Source organism: Chlorocebus sabaeus, chromosome 14 (genome assembly GCF_047675955.1).
Source record: "Chlorocebus sabaeus isolate Y175 chromosome 14, mChlSab1.0.hap1, whole genome shotgun sequence".
NCBI classification, from domain to species: domain Eukaryota; kingdom Metazoa; phylum Chordata; class Mammalia; order Primates; family Cercopithecidae; genus Chlorocebus; species Chlorocebus sabaeus.
The window spans coordinates 66,940,872-66,961,342 of record NC_132917.1 but is presented as its reverse complement, the minus strand read 5'-3'; the positions used below and the strand labels follow the sequence as shown (position 1 = coordinate 66,961,342).

General features: G+C 36.5%; 1 long non-coding RNA gene across 1 annotated transcript in view; it reads right to left on the bottom strand.

Annotated features, from left to right (window-relative positions):
* LOC140713336 (uncharacterized) overlaps window positions 1-14,595 on the bottom strand; it is a 200,259-nt gene extending 185,664 nt beyond the window's left edge. Inside the window, exon 1 of the long non-coding RNA XR_012095340.1 lies at window positions 14,486-14,595. This is a non-coding gene — a long non-coding RNA (uncharacterized lncRNA). The remainder of the gene's footprint in view (window positions 1-14,485) is intronic.
* Window positions 14,596-20,471: the final 5,876 nt, after the last annotated feature.

Below are 20,471 nucleotides of genomic sequence, written 5' to 3'. Positions count from 1 at the left end.
GCGCACACACACACACACACATATTTAAAAGAACAAATGTCCAACTAATAGAGGGACAGATTAATGGAATAGAATAGAAAGTGCAGACACAGACCTAGTACATGTTAAAATTAAGTATATATATAAAAAAGTTGTCATTAGTAGATCAGCAGAGAAAAGATGGATTTGTTTAATAATTTATGTTAATGCCCCTGATAAGCCATATGGTAAAATTGGATCTCTAACTTATACCATATTCCAAAATAAATGCCAAATGGATCAAAGATTTTATCATGAAAATGAACAGAGAGCTAAATAAAAGAAATATGGAAGGTTTAAACATTTTTTCAAAGTAGAAAATGCCTTTAAAACTATGCCACAAAACCCAGAAACTACCAAAGGAAACCTAAGAAAATATACTTTCAAAATCTTATCTAAAAGAAGTCACCATAATTAAGATCAAAAATCAAATGAAACTGGGAAACTGCATTTAAAATACATGTCACAGAGAATACGATAAATTCTTATCAGTGTAAAGAGCTCCTATGATTCAGTTTTTAAAAACCAATAGAGAAACTAGGCAAGGAACATGAACAGATAGTTCTTAACAAAAGAGAAACAATTTTCAAAAATATGTAAAGAAAGTTCCTTCATAAACAGTGAAACATAAAATTTAAGCCCTCAGATGGCATTTATTTTTCACCCACAAGTTTGACAAAGATCAAACAAGCTGATTACACACTGTACCTATTTGGTGAAAGTGGTGTTCTCATACAAACTTGGTAGAAGTATATATTGGTACAATATCTATAGAAGACAATCTATCAGTATCTATCAAAACCAAAATCAAAAGTGTTTATTTGCTTGACCCTGTAATTTTACTTCTGGGAATTTACCCTGAAGATGCACACATATATAGGTATGATAATGTATGGATAAGAATGACTGGTGTTGCATTGTCATTGACAAAAATACAAAAAACAAAAAGTAAAAGAAACAATCAAAATCTCCACCAATAAAGGATTATCTGTTAATAAAATTTGATTCGTAAAAGATTAATTAAGGTTATATACATTATGGCAAATTCATATGATACAAAACTCTTCAAGTGCAAAATGGCATGAGTCAATTACATGCACTAAAATGAACAGATTTTCTTGAGAAACGAATAAGTGAAAAAAGGTACAAAAACTGAGTATGTTTATAAAATACAAAGCATGTTATATAAAAGATATAAAAGTGTATATTTATACATTGAGAATGTGTGTGGAAATACATGAGACTCATTGGTAAGAGTTATGCCCCTAGAAAGGAGAACCAGGAAACTCACTTTTCACTATTTTGGGTTCTTGGAATTACTTATCATTTGCATGTTTTACCTATCTATAAGTACAATTAAAAAAATTACCAGATGGAAAAGTGAGTCAGCTGTGTACTGACTTGGTTGTTGTAAAAGCAATCTGCTCATGCCATTGTTGCCTCAGTTGAGTTATTTTGTATTTGGAAACATTTCATCCTTGTTTTAAATATATTTTTAAAATATTACATTACAATCTGACATTATATAATTTTACATATTATGATTATATACACAAACAAAAATTAGGCATAACTCAGTTATGATAATTAAAACTGGTAAAACTTGTAAAATCCTTTGAAGACCTCTAGAATTTTCTAAAGTAGAGATTTTGGTGTCATTGATATAAATTTCATGAAGGACAATCATGTAAGAACTCAACAACTATTTGCCAAAAGCTTTTGCCTGATAATTCAAGCAAAGCTATTTATTTAACTTTCAGCATAAAACCAGAGTAGTTTTCAATATGCCTTGAAATCCCACTGAGTCAAAGGTGCTAAAGAGGTCAAGACTTCCAGGCTTTCACCCATGCCACATGCAGACACTGCTCACTGAAAGTGATGTTAAGGATTATGAGGAAAAGTTAGACTCCAATTGAAACCATACTACTGAAGAATTGGTAATTAATTATTTGGAAAATATTTGCTATTGTGGGGTAAGTGTGTGACATGGTTTGGATTCATGCTCCCACTCAAATCTCAGGTTGAATTATAATCCCAAATGTTGGAAGTGGGGCATGGTGGGAAGTGATTGAATCATTGAGGCAGTTTCTTATGAATGGTTTAGTACCATCATCCCCACTTAGTACTACATAGTGATAGAGTTCTCACAAGATCTGGTTGTTTAAAAGTGTATAGCACCTCCTCCCTCTGCCTCTTGTTGCTCTGGCCATGTGACCTGACTGCTTCCCCTTTGCCTTCTACCATGATTGATAGTTTCCTGAGGCCTCCCCAGAAGCTGAGCAGATGGGAGCATCATGTTTCCTGTACAGCCTGTGGAACTGTGAACCAATTAAACCTCTTTCCTTTATTAATTACTCAGTCTCAGGTATTTCTTTATAGCAACGCAAAAACTGACTAATACCTCATTTGTTCAGGGTAGCTTTTATTGTACACTACACAAAAATGTATTAGTGTGTTTTTTCTTCTAAAGTTAGCTATTAATGATGCATCATGTATACATTTATTACCAAGATTTAGTCTTTTCACAATGTATAAAACTTCAAACCATCAGGTTGCCTATGGGAAATACACATAATCTTATCTGCGAATTTTTCACTCCCCAGAAGCCTGCACAAAGAGGGCAGTGCTCTCCCATGGGGAACTCCTGATCCACTTGTAAGTCTTTTTCTTCCGCTGAATGCAGGTTGCTGGGTTGCTATGCACCCCCTGTATCTTTGGGGAAGGACCATGATCTCTCTAATTCTCTGAGCAGACACTGGCCTTATCCACTTCATCATTGAATGAATCCTTTCTCTTCCTCCTTGCATTTTCTTATCACCTCCTGGACTCACCCCATCCTCTGACCCACACCCACTGCTCTCATGTCACCTCAGAGGTGGAGAATAGACCTCAAAACCTTAATAAGTCAAATCTTCAGAAAACCAGAGTACACGCTCCAACGTTGCGAATAAAATGAAAAGGTGTTAGTGAGAGTGGTGCTACAGATGCAGTCAGACCAAGACGGTGCCAACCAGGAGCAAAAGTGAATATGAAGAGGAAGAGAAATTGTGAAATACCTACACACATAGAGAAGGATTTCCCTTGTTTGTTTCTTTACTCAATAATAATGTACTATTAGGTATTATCTGCTATTTTAACTCTTCCAGGAGTCCCAAAACTCATTCCCACTTCTAACAGAAACTTCTGGGAAAAGGATGTCAACTTAGATCAATTTTCCTTTATTTAGTTTCTGAATTTCTCCATTAAGTTCAACTACATTAAAAAAAGTCAAGCATTTTTGCTTTGATTGATGCCAGAGGCCTCAAATTCCCTGTGACAGTAACTTCCTTTTTAATGGTGTGCAGTGTCCTAAGATAACAAATCCCTTTTTAAGTAAATACTTAATGCAAAAGTGTCCCATGTTACCGGGAATTAAGAATCTTTTAAAATATGTAATATTTATCTTCATTGAGACCTAATGATCATTTATTTCCAGTTTACAATGCCAAAAAAGAGAAAAAAACTTTTAAAAAGTATTTATAAGCCTAGACATTTCCCAATACCTCAATATTTGATATGATATAGACTAGCATAAAAACATTTGTCTAATGCTGTTTTAATTTGATTTTTGGACCCCATCTTTTTATGAAGATGCCCTAAGTGGTCTCTTGAAGGTAGACACAATTGATATGATTAGTTACCTTTTCCACTCTAGAGCGGTTAAAGTCCGCAAAAGTGAAAACTGGAAAGTCTCTCCTGAACTCCAGACCTGCCTATCCTTTTGTCTACAAGGTACTTCCACCTGGTTGTGCCCCTGGGACTGTGACTCCCCAGGCCTTCCTCTGAAGCAAGCTTCTTCTGTCACCTCCATTGCAAGCAGTAGCAACCATCTTGTTACTTAGACCAGAAACTCTGGTCTCATCTTTGACTCTTTCCTCTCTTTTCTATTAAATAAAAAAAAATAAGTCTTGTTTAAAACATTACAACATACACACATACAAATGTACACGCACACAGATACACACACACATACACACACAACCCTCTGTCTCTTCCCAATGAGATGTTCATGATCAGACCATCAACTGTCAGCCCAATTAGCCATTTAGTTGTTCTCTCAAACTCTGGTCTTATCTTTTCTAAATTATTTTTGTGTTTAATAGTTATCTTTCTCTCTCTTTGAATTCATGCTGGCAAATAAAATAAAATAATATAACAACTTTTCTATATCCCAAATCAGATCATGTAATTTCCCCTCTCAAAATCTCTAATACAACACATTGGCTTCTAGAGCTAAGTCAAAATAATAGCAGGCTGAAGTCAAATGCTTCTATCTTCAGTCTCACATTTTATGCCTCTGAGTTCCAGTCACATTTTACTACTTTAAGTTCCTGAAATATTCCCAACGTTCTCCCCTGCCTCTGACCCTTTGCATATCCAGTTATTCATGTTTAACTATTTGTTACTCAATGTTCAGGTCTTAGCATCTCAGCATCAGGATCCCATGTCTTCCAAAAGGCTTTGCCAGCTCCTCTCCATTACCACACCTCTGAGAATACTGGGTCAATGGCGCAATGCTGTACTGATAGACTCCTGTAACCACCTATGTCACATGAAGTATCACCTGTACTTCAAATTTCCTCTTTCTTACTCTGAACCCCTCAGTAAATGAACAATTTGAACAGAGAATATAGCTCTGAACCCAACAGAACTCCCACCACAAAGTAGCTATACCATAAGTGTTTGTTAGATGATTAAGTGAATGAGTGAATAAATGAACCTCAATGTCTCATAACCTCTAGTTGAAATCAATATCCTAAAACAAGCTCATGTCCCAGTCAAGAACCTGAATGCCCCAGCCAGTTAGAAACCCAGAGGAATTACAACCTCCTTCTCAATGACAGCACCAATCTTGGCAGTCACTATACTGAGGAAAATATTTGTTCCCTGCTGCAAAGGAGTACATGGACAGTAAAAGCCAAAGACTAGAAAACTCCATAATGGAATCTTACCCTAATATCTCTGGAAATGCAGTGCCACAAGTTTGTGTGCAGTGATGAAAAAGTGATAAGGACATTTCCCTAGCAGAAGGACTGTTTACAACAAAAGACATGAATGGATGAACCGGTATTCCTCCCTTCTTCCCTCCCTTCCTCCCTTCCTGGCTCACACACATATAAACTCACAAACACACACTTACACATGACCATGTGCAGCCTCTGGTTATAGAGGAGTAGGACAAACACACAAACAGGCAATATTTACAAATACCTAAGGTGAGCTCTCAGTTCCATTAAATATTTATCAGCCGGTGCCTGTCCACTGAGTACTTTGCCATACTTATTTTTTTGTGTTATTTTTTTTTTTTTGTCTGGAGTTAAACTGATGACCTTAGCCAAAGATAAAAAGGATTTATAATGCAGATATGTACCACACAGCATCCTGGAAACACCTATCCTCAATTCGCCCTATTGATGTCAGATTAGAAAGGTGCTGCTAGGCTCAGACACATTCTGAGTATCTGTCCGGTTCACTTGGCATCGCAGAAAAAAAGAAAAAGATAGGAATGGAAGATTTGGCAACTGTGGTATAAATTATTTGGTCTTAAGGGCTGATTCACCCCTAAAGAGAAAAGGAATTAGCCCCAGGCCAGGCTGACTGGGGGAAGATCAAGTTTACTGACACTGCTCATTGGAGGAAGGACTGGGAAGGACATGGAGGGTGTGTGGCTCCTCGTTTTCTTAGGGCAGCTAACGCCCCTAAATGTGGCACTGATAATAAGATGATATATTGTCAATGATGTGTGTGGCTTTCCTTTCCCCAGTTATTAAAGCTGTATTCAGTTGGAGACACATAGTAATTTTTTGAAAATCATGATTTGCTAAGAAACTCTCACAAAACCCCAGGAGCCCATTATATTAGTAGAAGTGACAAGAAAATAAATGTTTTTGACAAGGGAGTGTTCCTATCTAGAAAAGATGGTTGCAACGTCGACGATTATTCAGGGAATCAAACTTATTTAAACACACTGTCTCTGATACTTAATAAATGTTATCGAGTGGCTTTTTGTGGCTAATAAAACTTGGTTTACATTCCACCCTGTGCCCACTCTGATTCACCTCCCTGGGCTCACTTAAAGTGCATTAAGAAGCAGCAAGCCAGATCAGGACGATTTGCTGCAAAACTTTTAAATAATTCATTTATGCACCACTGCTTTCAGACTGTGTTTTTACAATTGCTGTAATGAGACAAGCTGTGAACTGTTTTACATGGGGAAAAAGGCAGCAAAGTCACTGTAAGGCACTTCCCATGCCTCATTTCCCTGAGGTTCAAGACTAAGCAACAGAAACCTTTGTGCTATTTATCTAGTCCCCATACATATGGCATCAACGAGGTCCCATTTATGCTTCCTCGTTAACTAGAACTAAAGGCATGCCATATTGGAGAGACTTAATTCCTGAGTTAATTTATAAAATTGATAGAAATCCAATCCAATTCCCAAAAAGCTATTTTGGGAGAGGAACTTCATAAAGTTATTTAAAAATTTCTCTGAATAAACAACTGAACAAAAATATCCACCAAATGTAAAATTTTTAAATGATGTGCACTTGAACTGTAAGATAAAAAAGCACATTATAAAGCAATGACATTTAAGAGTGTGGCACTAACCACAGAACACATAGGCAATCAATGAAACAGCCTGAAAAGTCTAGAAACAGGTGAATAATATTTACATCTTCGAAACACAATAGAAGCGGAAGTGCAAACCAGTGAGGAAGAAATTTTTTTTAAAAGATGATTCAACATATGGTTACTTATCTGATAAAGAAATTGTATTCACAGAATTTGCCAATTTAAATTCAAAAGAGAGGCAGGGCGCAGTGGTTCACATCTGTAATCCCAGCACTTTGGGAGGCTGAGGCAGGCCTATCACTTGAGGTCAGGAGTTCGAGACCAGCCTGAACAACATGGTGAAACCTCACCTCTACTAAAAATACAGAAATTAGCCAGATGTGGTGGCATGTACCTGTGGTCCCAGCTACTCAGGAGGCTGAGGCAGGAGAATCACTTGAACTGAGGAGGTAGAGGTTGCAGTGAGCCTAGATTATGCCACTGCACTCCAGCCTGGGCAACAGAGTGAGACTCATCTCAAAAAATAAATAAAATAAATAAGTGAATAAATAAATTCCAAACAGAGGAATGCCTTATGTCATAAGCAAAATCATAAAAGTTCTAAAAAAATTAAGTGAACATTTATGTAATCTTGGAGAGGGGAAGGTCATTCTAAGCGTAACAACAAAGAGATAAGCCACAAATAAAGAGATTATTAAGAAATATAAAAACAAATACCTGTACATAAAAACAGTATCAACAAAATTAAAAGGTAAATAACAAGTTATTTATTATTTATTAAAGGGTAAATATTTTAAAAAATATTTTGAAATTATAGAACAGGGTGTCTCATGGATTTCTTATACATCAAAAATAACATTTTTTTGAAATGAGTACAAGATATAATTAAGACAGAAAATTTCCCATATATAAAATGCCAAGATACTCTATTTTGTTTATTTGTTTAATTTTGCCTGTCCCAATAGCAAGGATTAAAAAAACTATATACTACTAATATTGAGTAGGATGTGGAGAAAAAAATCACCTTCTTATACATTTTTGGTTTGTGAGACAGGGTCTCGCTATGTCACCCACGCTGGAGTGCTGCGGTGCAATTATGGCTCACTTCAGCCTTGACCTCCTGAGCTCAAGCAATCCTCCCACCTCAGATCCCTGGTACCACGCTCAGCTAATGTGTCTTTTAGTTTTAAGTAGAGACAAGGCCTTACTACGTTGCTCAGGCTACCTTCTTACACTTCTGATGAAAGTATTAGCTTTTCTTTTTTTCTATAGGGAATATTCTCAAAAGACTGTGTGCTCTAAATATTTTTTTAAATATTTAAATGGGAAAGTTTTATTCTATAAATTTATATAAGGAAGCAATCTGAGGAATTTGTAAATATGTGTAAATAAAAAAGTTTATCATGTTATTCATAATAGTAAAAACTTAAGGAAAACAAACTTATCTGAAAGCTGGGTACATACATGGAATGGTATACTATATAGCTATTAATTTTTGGAAAAATATTAAAAAATGGAAATATTCGTGACATTTCAAAAATAAAAGGCTACACAATAGCATGCAAAATATGCTACTAATTTCATATAGATATATATGATATGCACACACATAAGAAACTGAGACACATTGAGTATATAAGGACACAAAAAGGATGAAAGTACAATGTGGGGAAAATTATGCTAGAAAATTGGTAAGAAAAATGAATTTAATATAGTTATAAAGACAGACAAATTAGTCTTTAAAGGAAAAGCATCACTAGAGATTTAAAAAAAAGAGTTACTACATCTTTCTTCTTTTTTTAGCCTTTATTTTGAAATACTTCTAAACTCACAGAAAACGGACAAGAATACTAAAAATAATTTGAGGATACTCTTCACTCAGATTCACCCATTGATATCATTTGACCACATTTGCTTTATCATTATTTCTCTATAAATATGCATTAGTATTTTTTCTGAACCACCTGACAGTAAGTTACACACAAAATGCCCCCTTAACCTTAAACCCATCAATGTGAATTTCCTAACAACAAAAACATTCTTTCACATAATGCAGTGCAATGATTAAAATCAGAAAACTTAGACTGAGGTAACATTATGATATAATCTATGGTCCATATTAAAGTTTTGCCAATTGCCTCATAATGTCCTTTGTAACATTTTTTTTCCTTGGCCCAAGATCTAATCCAGGATCATGTATTGCATTTAGTTGTCAAGTCTTTTTAGTTTCTTTTAATATGGGTACAGTTCCTTAGACTTACTTTGCCTTTTGTTATACTGACATTTTAAAAGAATACAGGCAGTTATTCTGTAGACTATTCTTAAATGTGGGTATGTCTGATGTGTATGCATTTTTGGCAGGGATATCACATAAGTGATGTTCTCGTCTTCTCACTGAAACACATCAGGAAGCCCGTGAGCCAACATCGCTCATAATAGTGGCCCAGTATTCCACTGTTTGGTGAACCATTTAAACCAATTTCCTACTATAGTACATTTAGGTGGATCTCAACTTTTAAACATATGATAAACTATGTTGCAGTAAATATTCTTGAACACACATATTTACATGACTAATTTCCTTTGGGTAAACTCTACCGGTGAAACCACTGAGACAAAGGGTAAAGGGTAGACCTTTTTTTTTTTTTTTTTTTTTTTCCCCAGACGGGCTATTCATCACCGTAAGCATTTATCACTTCTTTGTGTTACAAACTTTACAACTATAAAATTTTATTTTTAAATGTACAATAAATTATTGTAGGCTATAATCACTCTATTGTGCTATGAAATAATAGCTCTCATTCATTCTAACTATATTTTTGTACCCATTTGCCCACTCCATCCCTACCCCTACCCCACTACCCTTCCCAGCTTCTGGTGACCATCATTCTATTCTCTATCTCCATGAGTTCAATTGTTTTTATTTTTAGCTCCCACAAATGAATGAGAACATGCAAAGTTTATCTTTCTGTGCCTGACTTCTTTCATTTAACATAATGTCCTCCAGTTTCATCCATGTTGTTACAAGACAGGAGCTCAATCTTTTTATGGCTGATTAGTACTCTGTTGTGCATATGTACCATATTTTCTTTATCCATTCATCAGCGGCTGGACACTTCAGTTGCAATCTTGGCTATTGTGAATAGTGCTGCAATAAACATGATAGTACAGATACTTCTTTTATATACTGATTTCCTTTCTTTTGGATATATACCTAGCAGGGAGGTTGCTAGATCATATGATAGTTCTATTTTTAGTTTTTTGAGGAACTTCCATACTGTTCTTCAGAGTGGTTATACTAATTTACACTCCCATCAACAGTGTACAAGGGTTCCCTTTATTCCATATCCCTGGCAGCATTTGTTATTACCTGACTTTTGGATACAAGCTATTTTAACTGGGTGAGAAGAAATCTGCCCAATGTCCTGGAGAGCTTCCCCGATATTTTATTGTAGTAGTTTCATGGTTTGGGATCTTAGATTTAAGTCTTTAATCCATTTTGATTTGATTTTTGTATATGGTGAGAAATAGAGATGTCTGGTTTTTTCCTTCTGCCTATGGATATCCAGTTTTCCCAGCATCATTTATCAAAGAGACTGTCCTTTCCCCAATGTATGTTCTCAGCACCTTTCTCGAAAATGAGTTCATTGTAGATAATGGATTTGTTTCTCCACTCTTTCATTGGTCTATGTGTCTGTTTTTATGCTAATATCATGTTGTTTTGGTTACTATTGCTCTGTAATATAATTTGAAGTCAGGTAATGTGATTCCTCCAGTTTTGTTCTTGTTGCTCAGGATGGCTTTGGCTATTACGGTTCTTTTGTAGTTTTATATGTATTTTAGAATTATTTTTTCTATTTCTGTGAAAAAAGTTTTTGGTATTTTGATAGAGGTTGCATTGAATTTGTAGATTGCTTTGGATAATATGAACATTTTAAACAATATTGATTCTAAAACGTATTACTACATCTTGATAATATCCAAGTGAGCAGGAAGCTAACAATTCTTAACTTGTTTGCCCTTAACACAACTTCAAAACAAATAAAAGAAAAATCAACAACACAAAGAGAAATTATAACTAAATTACTTGGTAAAATAAGATATATCAAAGAAGACAAAAAACAAACTTACAAAATATTTTAAAAGTATAATTAATAATCTTAATCTAATAGACACAAGTAAAAATATTCCCCTTCTCTCAACTACCGCTACTGGAGAACAATATAAATTCCAAGCATACTGTGACATTTATAAAAATTAAACACTTTATTGTCTTCAAAGCATGTCTAAATAATTTTTCAAGGACTGGTATCAGAAAAAACACATTCCGTATCTGCAAATAGTGTAGTTTAGTCATTACCAATGAAAATATCTCTTTGGAATAACTATATACTTGCAAACTAAGAAAAAACCCTTTCACTGACTTTATCAGTAAAAGCCAAATTATAGAGGGAATCGAAAGTACTCATGATCAAATAATAAGAAAGTGCTACTTATCAAAACCAATAGAATGAAGCTAAAACAATACTTAGAGGAAAATGTATAACCTTAAATCAATGCATTGGAAAATAAGAAAGGCTTGGGAATATGGGAGCTAAATACTCAACTTAAAAAGCGAAAACCAAATAGAACTGACCCAAAGGAAATACAAAAGGGACAAACTATGAAGGCAGAAATGAATAAATTAGAAAACGAATTTATAATGAAGAGTTAAATAAAGGTTTTTTAAAAAGACAAACCTCAAGAATGACTAAAAAAGATATAATAGAAATTTCAAAAGATAGTAAAGGCAATGGTAGAAACAACTATACATCAGTAAAATTTTACATGTAGTTAAATACATTGGAAGAAAAATACCAATTATTAAAGCTATTAGTAAAGCAAGAAAAAATAACCTAAATTATCCTATAACCTCTAAAGGAACTGGTTCAATAGCTAAAAATCATCCCACGAATAAAACAGTGGATGTAGAGGGATTTTTAGGAACAGATAGTAGCGAATATTTGTTTTTATAAAGTCCTTCAGAAAACAAGGAAATGCTCCCCAACAACTTATATGAGGTTACTGTAACAAGCCTCAAATATCAGAATTATAGGCCAATTTCACTCATGACCACAAATGCAATTTTCAAACCCAATCTAGGAATGTGTAAAAACCATCAAGTTGGTTTAGCTCAGTTGTGCTAAAAAAAGGTGGGTTTGAAATTTAAAAGATCAATAGTATAATTAGCACATTCACAGATTAAAGGAGAAAAACCATATAATCAACTCAATATGAAGCAGGAATAGTGTTTTATAAAATACAACATTAATTCATGATTTTAAAAAACTCTTGAAAAATTAGAAATAGATAAGAATTTCTCTATCCTAATGAAAGATAGTTGTAGAAGAAAAAGCATAGAAAACATCATTTTAGCGGTGAAAAATTAAAAGCAATTTTTAAGAAATCAGGAACACACAAAGAATACATACTATCATCATCTTTTTAGTTACCATCTTACACAGGACAGTAAGACAAGGAAAAAACAAAATTATAATGATTGCAAAGAAAGAAAACTATCAATATTTGTAGGCAATAGGGTTCCTTATATGAAATCCCAAAAGAATGTATAGGAAAACTATTAGAAATAATAATGAAACACATCTATTAGGTAAAGATACAGAAGTCAATGGACTCATCAACTCAAATGTCCAACAACAATAAAATAGACAAATTCCGTTATATCGATATATAAAGAAGCACCATGCTCGGTCACTCCTCTACTGAACTGCATCTCCCATCAGTTGAGGATTTTCCCAGGGAATATAAGCTTCCTTCCCCCACAGTATTGGGTTTTTTGGCCTGTGCTTGGGCCTTGGCCAAGCATGTGGCTTCAGAGAAGACTGGGGTAGAAAGACAAGTGGTGCCTTCTGGTAAGGGATGTAGCCTATTCCAGGTAATACCTCCCACTGAAATCAGAGTTGAGCTGAGGGAATGAGATACTGGGCCTCAAAGGCGCCAGATACACTCATACTAAAGAACCTGAATTTTTCTTTTTTAGGCAATATACTCTATTAAAAAGTTTAATGAGTGAGTGTCTGCTTTGTATAGCTGGGTAGGCAACAAGAATTCTTGGTAAGAAATAGTTAAGGTAAAGAAGGTTGAGGGAAACAGATACGGGGTTTAGTTTGTAGCATTGTGATTTGAGTTTCTGTGAGACAACGTCGAACTGCAGATTTTCATTTAGAAGTTTAAAATACTGTGTGCAACTCAGGGAAAGGCCTGGATCAAGAGGACTACCAGGGGCGGCAGAAACTGTGGAAGAAAAGATCACCTGCGGAAGCAAGTGAAACAAAAAGAGAAGACCACAGAGCTCCCCAGAGCTCTAAAGTTTAAAGGGTGAGCAGAGGAAGAAGAACCAACAGAAGAGATGGGAAGAAATAATAAGGTAGAAAAATAACTGGGGAAAATAGGTCCAAGATCTGGGAGTAGACACTTTGATGAAAAGAGCAGACAACAACATCAAATGCTGAAGGGAGCCATGATAATGAGGTCTGAGAAGAATTAATTAGATTTCATATATAAGGGATAACAGGTGACTGTGATAACAATAATTTCAGGAGAAAGCTTAGGATAAAAGCCAATGGGAACTCAAGTGAAATATAAGTCTAAGTAGGGAAGCACTAGTCATAGTTGCATTGAGGCTGGGAGATAACTAGAAGGTTGTGGGGTATCCAGGCAATACATTAAGAAAACTTGGGCTAAGGCAGTGGCAGTGATGGTAAGAGAGCATGAACTGCAAGTTTTGAGGTATATATGTGAAGTATTTGGTGACTGAGTAGACTGTAGGGCATAGGGCTGAACACAGCCAAGAAGAGAGACATGTTGAAGGTGTCCTGGAGAATTCTATCTAGCTTGAGAGACTGAGGGATAGATGAGTCATTAAACATTCTTAGAATACATGAGATGGAACAATTTGGGGGGAAAACATGATTTCCATTTTGGACATGGGATGTGTGAGATGGCTAACATGTGATAGTCTGTTAGAAATATCTAGAAAACTCTTGGACTTATGAAGCTTAAACTTAGAAGAATAGAGATGAAAACACAGATTTGTAATTTATCTACATATGGAAAGATAAAGGTACACAAATAAAATAGTATATATGGCTTTCCACACAGGGAAGACCTTAGAAGTAAAACAGAAGGGACTGTCCTACAAAGACTGAAGAATCCAGGCATGAAACATGATGGCAAAGGACCTGGGAGAAGAAATATAACAGAAAAAGTTACCCAATTATTTACCAAAGAGATTCTTCTGTTTTTACATGAGTAAAGACCTGAAAGATTTCTGTCTTCTTTTAAACTAGGTGGAAAGATTTGCAAGAAAAATAGAAAAAGCCTGCCTTAAAAATTCTCCTACAGTTCCCAAATCTGTAGCTATAAATGAACTGCAAGAGAGGGCAGACTTCATTCTGTAAACAAGAAATAGTTCTCAGACAAAAAAGACTTGCATTTGGCTCTAAAATGAACATTTATGGGGCTTGATAAATTACCTTTTTTTCTCCTTACTCCAAGGTATCTGGCTTTCTCTGCTTTTACACGTTGCCTCTGATTAGGGCTTTACATTAAATGTCTTTTATACCCCACCTCACCCATGCTACCTTTCTTGAGCTGTTAGGTCAACTCTCTCTGTTTTTCATGAAGACAGCTTGGAATGTGATTTTCTGCTTCTCTTCCTTCAAAGGAAGAAATGTAGATTTGATTAGTCTGTTTGAAGCAAATACTACATACATATTGATGGGTTTGTATTCATCTCCTCAGGCTACCAAAACGAAATACCATAGACTTAAACAACAGAAATTAATTTTCTCACAGTTCTGGAGACTAGGAGTCCATGATCAAGGTCTGGCAGGGCTGGTCTCTGGTAAGGGATGCCTTTCTGGCTTGTAGACTGTGGCCTTCTTGCTGAGACCTCACATGGCCTTTCCTCTGTGGCTCTCAGAGGGAGACAGAAAAGGAGAGGGAGATGGGAAGAGGGGAGGGGAGGGGGGAGAGGAAGTCTCCGCTGGTGTTTCTTATAACAGACTAATTCTATTGGCTGAGGATCCCATCCTCGTGACTGCATTTAACCTTGATTACCTCTTAAAGGTCCTACCTCCAATACAGTTACATTGAGGGTTAAAGCTTCAACATATTAATTTTGGGTGAGCACAGTTCAGCCAAGGTGAGCAAGAGCTCGTCTTGCTGAGATAATTCAAGAGGCAGAAGAACCCAGCACCAAATCGTTGTGGGTCTTGAGTTCCTGTTTAAGCTCTTAAGAGGATTTTGGAGAGTCTCCTAAGAACTTAAAAAGCTGCTCGTTGACTTTATTCTTTTTTTATATATATATATATTTTAGACAGTCGGTCTCTGTAAACACTTTAAAGTTACAACAATACCCCATTTTTTAAAGTGAATGTGAAAAAACATTTATTATTTACCACCGTAAATAATTAATTTGTACTGTAACTTTATGCAGGGCTGAATGTCTCTCAATCACAGTGCACCCTCAAGAATAACATGGAACATCTGTAAGGAGTAGTTACATTGAAGGGATGCAAGAACATCAGCTTAAACTATAAAATCATTGAAAACTCAGCACGTAAGAGGACAAAGAACTTTTTGAAAAGACTCTTCGAGCTTATGGCTACTCCCAGGGAAGAGTCCTGCAAACCATATAAGTACTCTCTGGACACCCTGTCTGGTGGGAAGGTGGAGGCCATTGAACCCTAGTGGGAAGCTCAAATAAGAGGGCTGATATTGGCCACAGCTGTAACCCTGGGCTTGACCCTTGAATTCTGTCCCAGTGCAGCTCTTCAGCAGTTGTGATTCACCCCAAGAAGAGGAGGAAAGCACAAAAAGCTGAAAGATGGAAACAATTAAAGGAGTGCTGGAAGAGTCTGAAAGCACACAACTCTCTCATTTGTGCTTTAACAATAAAGAATAAAGCCAGTGGGAAGAGAATCCTCTCCTCACCTTCACGCAGCAGCTGCTGGAGCAGACCCAGCGAGATTATACCAGTGTGACTGAGGTCATGAGAGAAAATCGGGAATGTAGCTGCAGCCACTAGCATCAGGCAGTGGTGGAGGTCAGGAGTAATGAGAAGAGAGGAAAGCCCCAGGAAGCAGCTAAGGGAGTTCTGAAGAGGTCTTTGAGAGTACTTGGGAGAGATCCCAGAAACCCTTGGAGAAGCAGAACTGAAATGGTCAGAGGCATCAACATTTCCCCCAGTGGGCTATATGCCTGAGAGTGCTAGAGTTGTGGCACAGTGTGTTCAAGTTTCTTCCTTAGTGTGGTAAGGGCAGGGCTCTAAGGTGTGCAGTTGCTTGTAGATTTTTAGAATGTCTGACTGCAATGTTGGTTCTAGGGCACGAATCTCAAGGAGGCAGGTCACATCCATTTAACTGTCTGTCTACTGTGCCTGAAAAGCGCACCACATAGGCACAACAGGATAATCACTGAAGATAATCTTTTTATAGCCCAAGCTAATCAATGGTGGCCAGGTTGTGACTCTTGAAGATCATAGAAGCTGAGAAGGATGTGATTCAACAGCTGGAGCATGAAAGATCTTGCTATTCATATGAATACAATGGCCTCTTGCGCACACACACACACACACACACAGAAGCGTGCACAAAGGTAAAGGTTCATTCTTCCTTCCTGAACTGCATCTCCCTCTTACCCATTCCCCAACCCCCAACATACACACAAGCTGTGCTTTAGAGCATCTGTTCTTTCAAGCTTAACTTTTATTTTCACTTTAACCTTAGTTCACTTGGATGAAGATGTTGGGATAAGGAGAGATCGTTATATGTATTGGGGAATGGTCAAGGAAGGAGCAGGTTGCGTCACAGTATGATGTGTCCCAGTCCCAACATCTCACTGCCCCCCACCCCTGGTCCCATCGCAGCAGAAGAATATGCCTTCATGCAGATAAAACATGGGCTAAACTTTCCAAGTCAGGATTCAGTTTGGTTTCCAGTGTGGGAAAGTATCCACAGTTAACCCCAGTGGATTTTTCCTGAGCAGGAGAGGGAAAATACAATAGAAAATAAATATATAGACATCTCTTAGTGCACTAGTCTAAAAATGGCCGTGATTGGAGCCCAGCCTGCAAGCTGCATCAGCTGCTTTACCTCAACTTTTTGCCCTTTCCCAACATGCACATATTTATAACCTGGGTTTCCCAAACAGATTACTCTGTATTTCTGCCATCTGGTTTATGGTTTCTTTTTCTTTTTCTTTTTCTTTTTACATACTACAGGCAGCCAAACGGTAAAGTCAGTAGGATTTCTGTTTGAGCAAAAGCAACTCTGGCAGAGTGTTGTAAAATAACAGCACATTAGCTACTTGGAAGCAGTAGCACAGCTCCAGAGACTTCAAGAATGCTGGAAGACTTTAAGAGGGGTTAATTAGGGATGAGACTGGACTCCATTGTAAGCTTTGGCAGAATGTTGAAAAACATTATGAAGACAACAGTCTTCATAAGTATGGGGAGAATTTTACCAAAAGAAAGAGGTGAAATGCTTCAATTTTGCTTTCATTTTAAGACTGCCTCCATTGAAGAGAAATGGCTGGGTTTCATTTGTGTACAGACCTAGTTATTGTATCTTTGTTGCTTCCATTTCTATCAGCAAATAGAATCAAGACAACATTAAAACAGGTGTCCCTCGTTCAGTGGAAGGTCCTGTTAAAGCTCATGTTGCAGCAACACTTTTGTTAAGGGAATCCTATGACACTGTTCCATTCCACTGTAAATGTCAGAGATTCAGTCTGTAGGAAGAGCATCTGGCCCTGAATAGAATGAAATCATAGGTCAGAATATTGAAAGCATCCTCAAAACACTTACAGAAAAGAATAAATTATATCTTCCACAAAACATATTATTATTCAGTATATGATTAAAAGTATTCTACACTCAGATTATGATATACAAAATAGAAATACAGGCGGTGGGAAACTCTGGAAGCAGTCTCATCTTCCTCATCCTGAGATACAGGTTCAACTAATGCTAAGAAATCAGTTTCTAATGATCAGAATTCTTGGTTAGAATGTTTCAGTTTTTTCTAAACAGTTTCCAATTAACTTGGAGTTTCTTACCTGATATTCTAGGTAATTTTATGGGGTTTATGGGGATGAGGTAGAGTGCACTTTTTCTAGACTTTTATGGTAATCCATCTGGATTTTTTTTTTTTTATATCCTTATACTGGAGGATCAAAGAGGACAGTGTAAAAAGCAATATTGAAAGCATGCATTCTCTCTTTCAATGGGGAGTGTGACTCTGGTGTTTGCAGAAACAGCTGTCATTCAACAAATGGTTTTGAAGCATGGTTTGAGCAATGGATTGTACATTTTGTGACTTTTCTTATCTTAACTCAAAGTTTGCTTCATTTAGCTGATAGTGTCTGTCTGCCTTAAGGCTACACAATGCACAATGCATAACTGACATGCCATGCTTATCTGTTGTGCATTGAACTTAAAAAAATGTTGAACACTAACTAGATCAATTCATTCATTCACTCATTCATTCATTCATTTATTAATACAGAGATCAGATACAAGATTACTGCCTTAACGATGTCCTTAGTGCCAGGAAAAGTTCTGAGTCTCTTTAAAATGCTGAGCATGGCATGTACTCTCTGTCATTTAATCAACACTCCTTACAATACAGGACTTTTTATTATTTTTTTAACTTTTATGTTCAGGGGTACATGTGCAGGTTTTTTATATAGGTAAACTTGTGTCACATGCATTTGTTATACAGATTATTTTGTCACCCAGATACTAAGCCTAGTACCCAATAGTTATATTTTCCGACCCTCTTCCTCTTCCCATCATCCACCCTCATGTAGGACCCAGTGTTTGTTGTTCCCTCCTTTGTGTCCATGTGTTCACATATTTAGCTCCTACTTATAAATAATAACAACAATGTAGGAGTTATTATTCTCAATTTACAAATGTAGAAAGTGAGATTCAGAGGTGATATACCGTTTGCCCAAGGTTATATATATTATCATTAAGTTGCAATCTGGATTTAAACTTAGGGTTCTCTAATGAAAAAAAAAATTACTTCCGCTTCAACACCATACTGACAGTGTTAAGAATGAGATAATCAAATTATGATGAAAAAGTAGGATTGGTAAGTATTGTAACCTTAAGAGTATGCTGTTCTCAGCATGAATATGTATCTTAATTCATGAGTTCCTTAAGTTTAGAAGTCTGGCAAGCAACTGTTCTATAAAGGAGGGAGAGGCCGGTACTATTTAACATAAATTTCTAGCAGTTAGCAACCCCTTGATAACATATTTACTGACAGTTGGAGATCTTGCTGACATTAGTTTTATGGGATAAAATCTATGTGGGATCCATCTTGTCGCTGCCATCTGTACAAATTTGGAGAGCAAAGGAAGATGAGAGGGAGAAGGCCAACTTAAAATATCTCCCCGCAGCCAGTTTTAGAGTGCAGGTGAGGTACAGGAGAGAGCAAAGAATTAGGAATGAAACACTTTAAGGTTTCTGTTTCTCTTCCCTTCCCTGGACCAGTTCTATCCCCCATACATTAGAGGGAGAAGAAAGAAATTCAGCAGACAAAGAGAAAGAAAATGAAGAGTGGTGAAGTGTTGGTAAGTGACAAATAGGGTAGGAAAACTTACAGAAAATGCTTTCTACTCACTCAGAAATGGTGGAATAAAATGAAGCACTCAGAAAATGCCTGGAATAATGTTTCTTAATTTTTTGATGAAGGTTAAAGTTTTGGATGGGTAAAATTTCCTCCTTGACATAAGTGACTGTAGGCAGAAAAGCACATAAAATACAGAGGCACTCCATTGAGTGAATGTGTTGCACCCAAGATAGCTTCCAGGGTAATTGGAAGCAACATTCAAATATAGTTTTATGGTGTCCTGCCATCAACTTCTTTAGCTTATAATTCACTCTAGCTGAGTCCTCATGGGGTCCCTTAGAGGGGTAGCTCAGGTTCCTGGTTGGGCCTATGGTCTCTAGGGTCTAAAGGGGACCAAGGCACACTGTTTTCTTTTGGAAATCTATCATACTTTCTCAGTTATTCTCAGATATGAAACCTAGATTTGATCTCTGTCATACTGATAAAAGACATAGTGAGATAAACAGAGATTTTATGAGAAATTTTATAAGCAAACTTGGGAAACATTCAGCATACAGAGAGTGAATTTCCAGAAATATCATCTATGTGTTTTTATGATGATGATAAATATTGCTGAAAAGGAGTAAATGTATTAGTTTGTTTTAGTTTGGAGGTCACAGAGTACTCAGAGGCAATCTATGGAGATAGTTATTCGGTTGGAAATAAGGCTTTTGATGCAGTGAGAAGAGGAAGAGATTAAAAGCCAATTTAGTGATATTCCTGTAAATGATGGGTGATAACTATGATGATGTGTTGGTTTCTGTTTCAAGTCAATTGAAGTAGTTATCTGCTGTAAGTGAAAGTAAAGGTTAGAGCACAGTTCTAGGCATCAGCTGAGAGAGAAATATATCAGAGTAAGTTCCCTCTTTGCCCTTTTATCTTTACTTCTGAATCTTAACTCTGTGGAATACAAATTTGTGCCAAAATGAAAACACAGATAAGCACTAGGGAAGAATTAGAGGGAAACGAGGTGCAAAATGCAGATAACTCAGGGAAAAGTTTCTGTAGAGGAAAGGAAACTGAGATAGGGATAGCCACCTGTGCATAGTCTTCTTTCTTTCTGAGAACACAGCCACAACCATGCTTCCCAGCCTCCCTTGCAGCTACATTCACCATAGGACAGAGTCTAAACGATGGCACCCAAGTGGAAGTAACGGA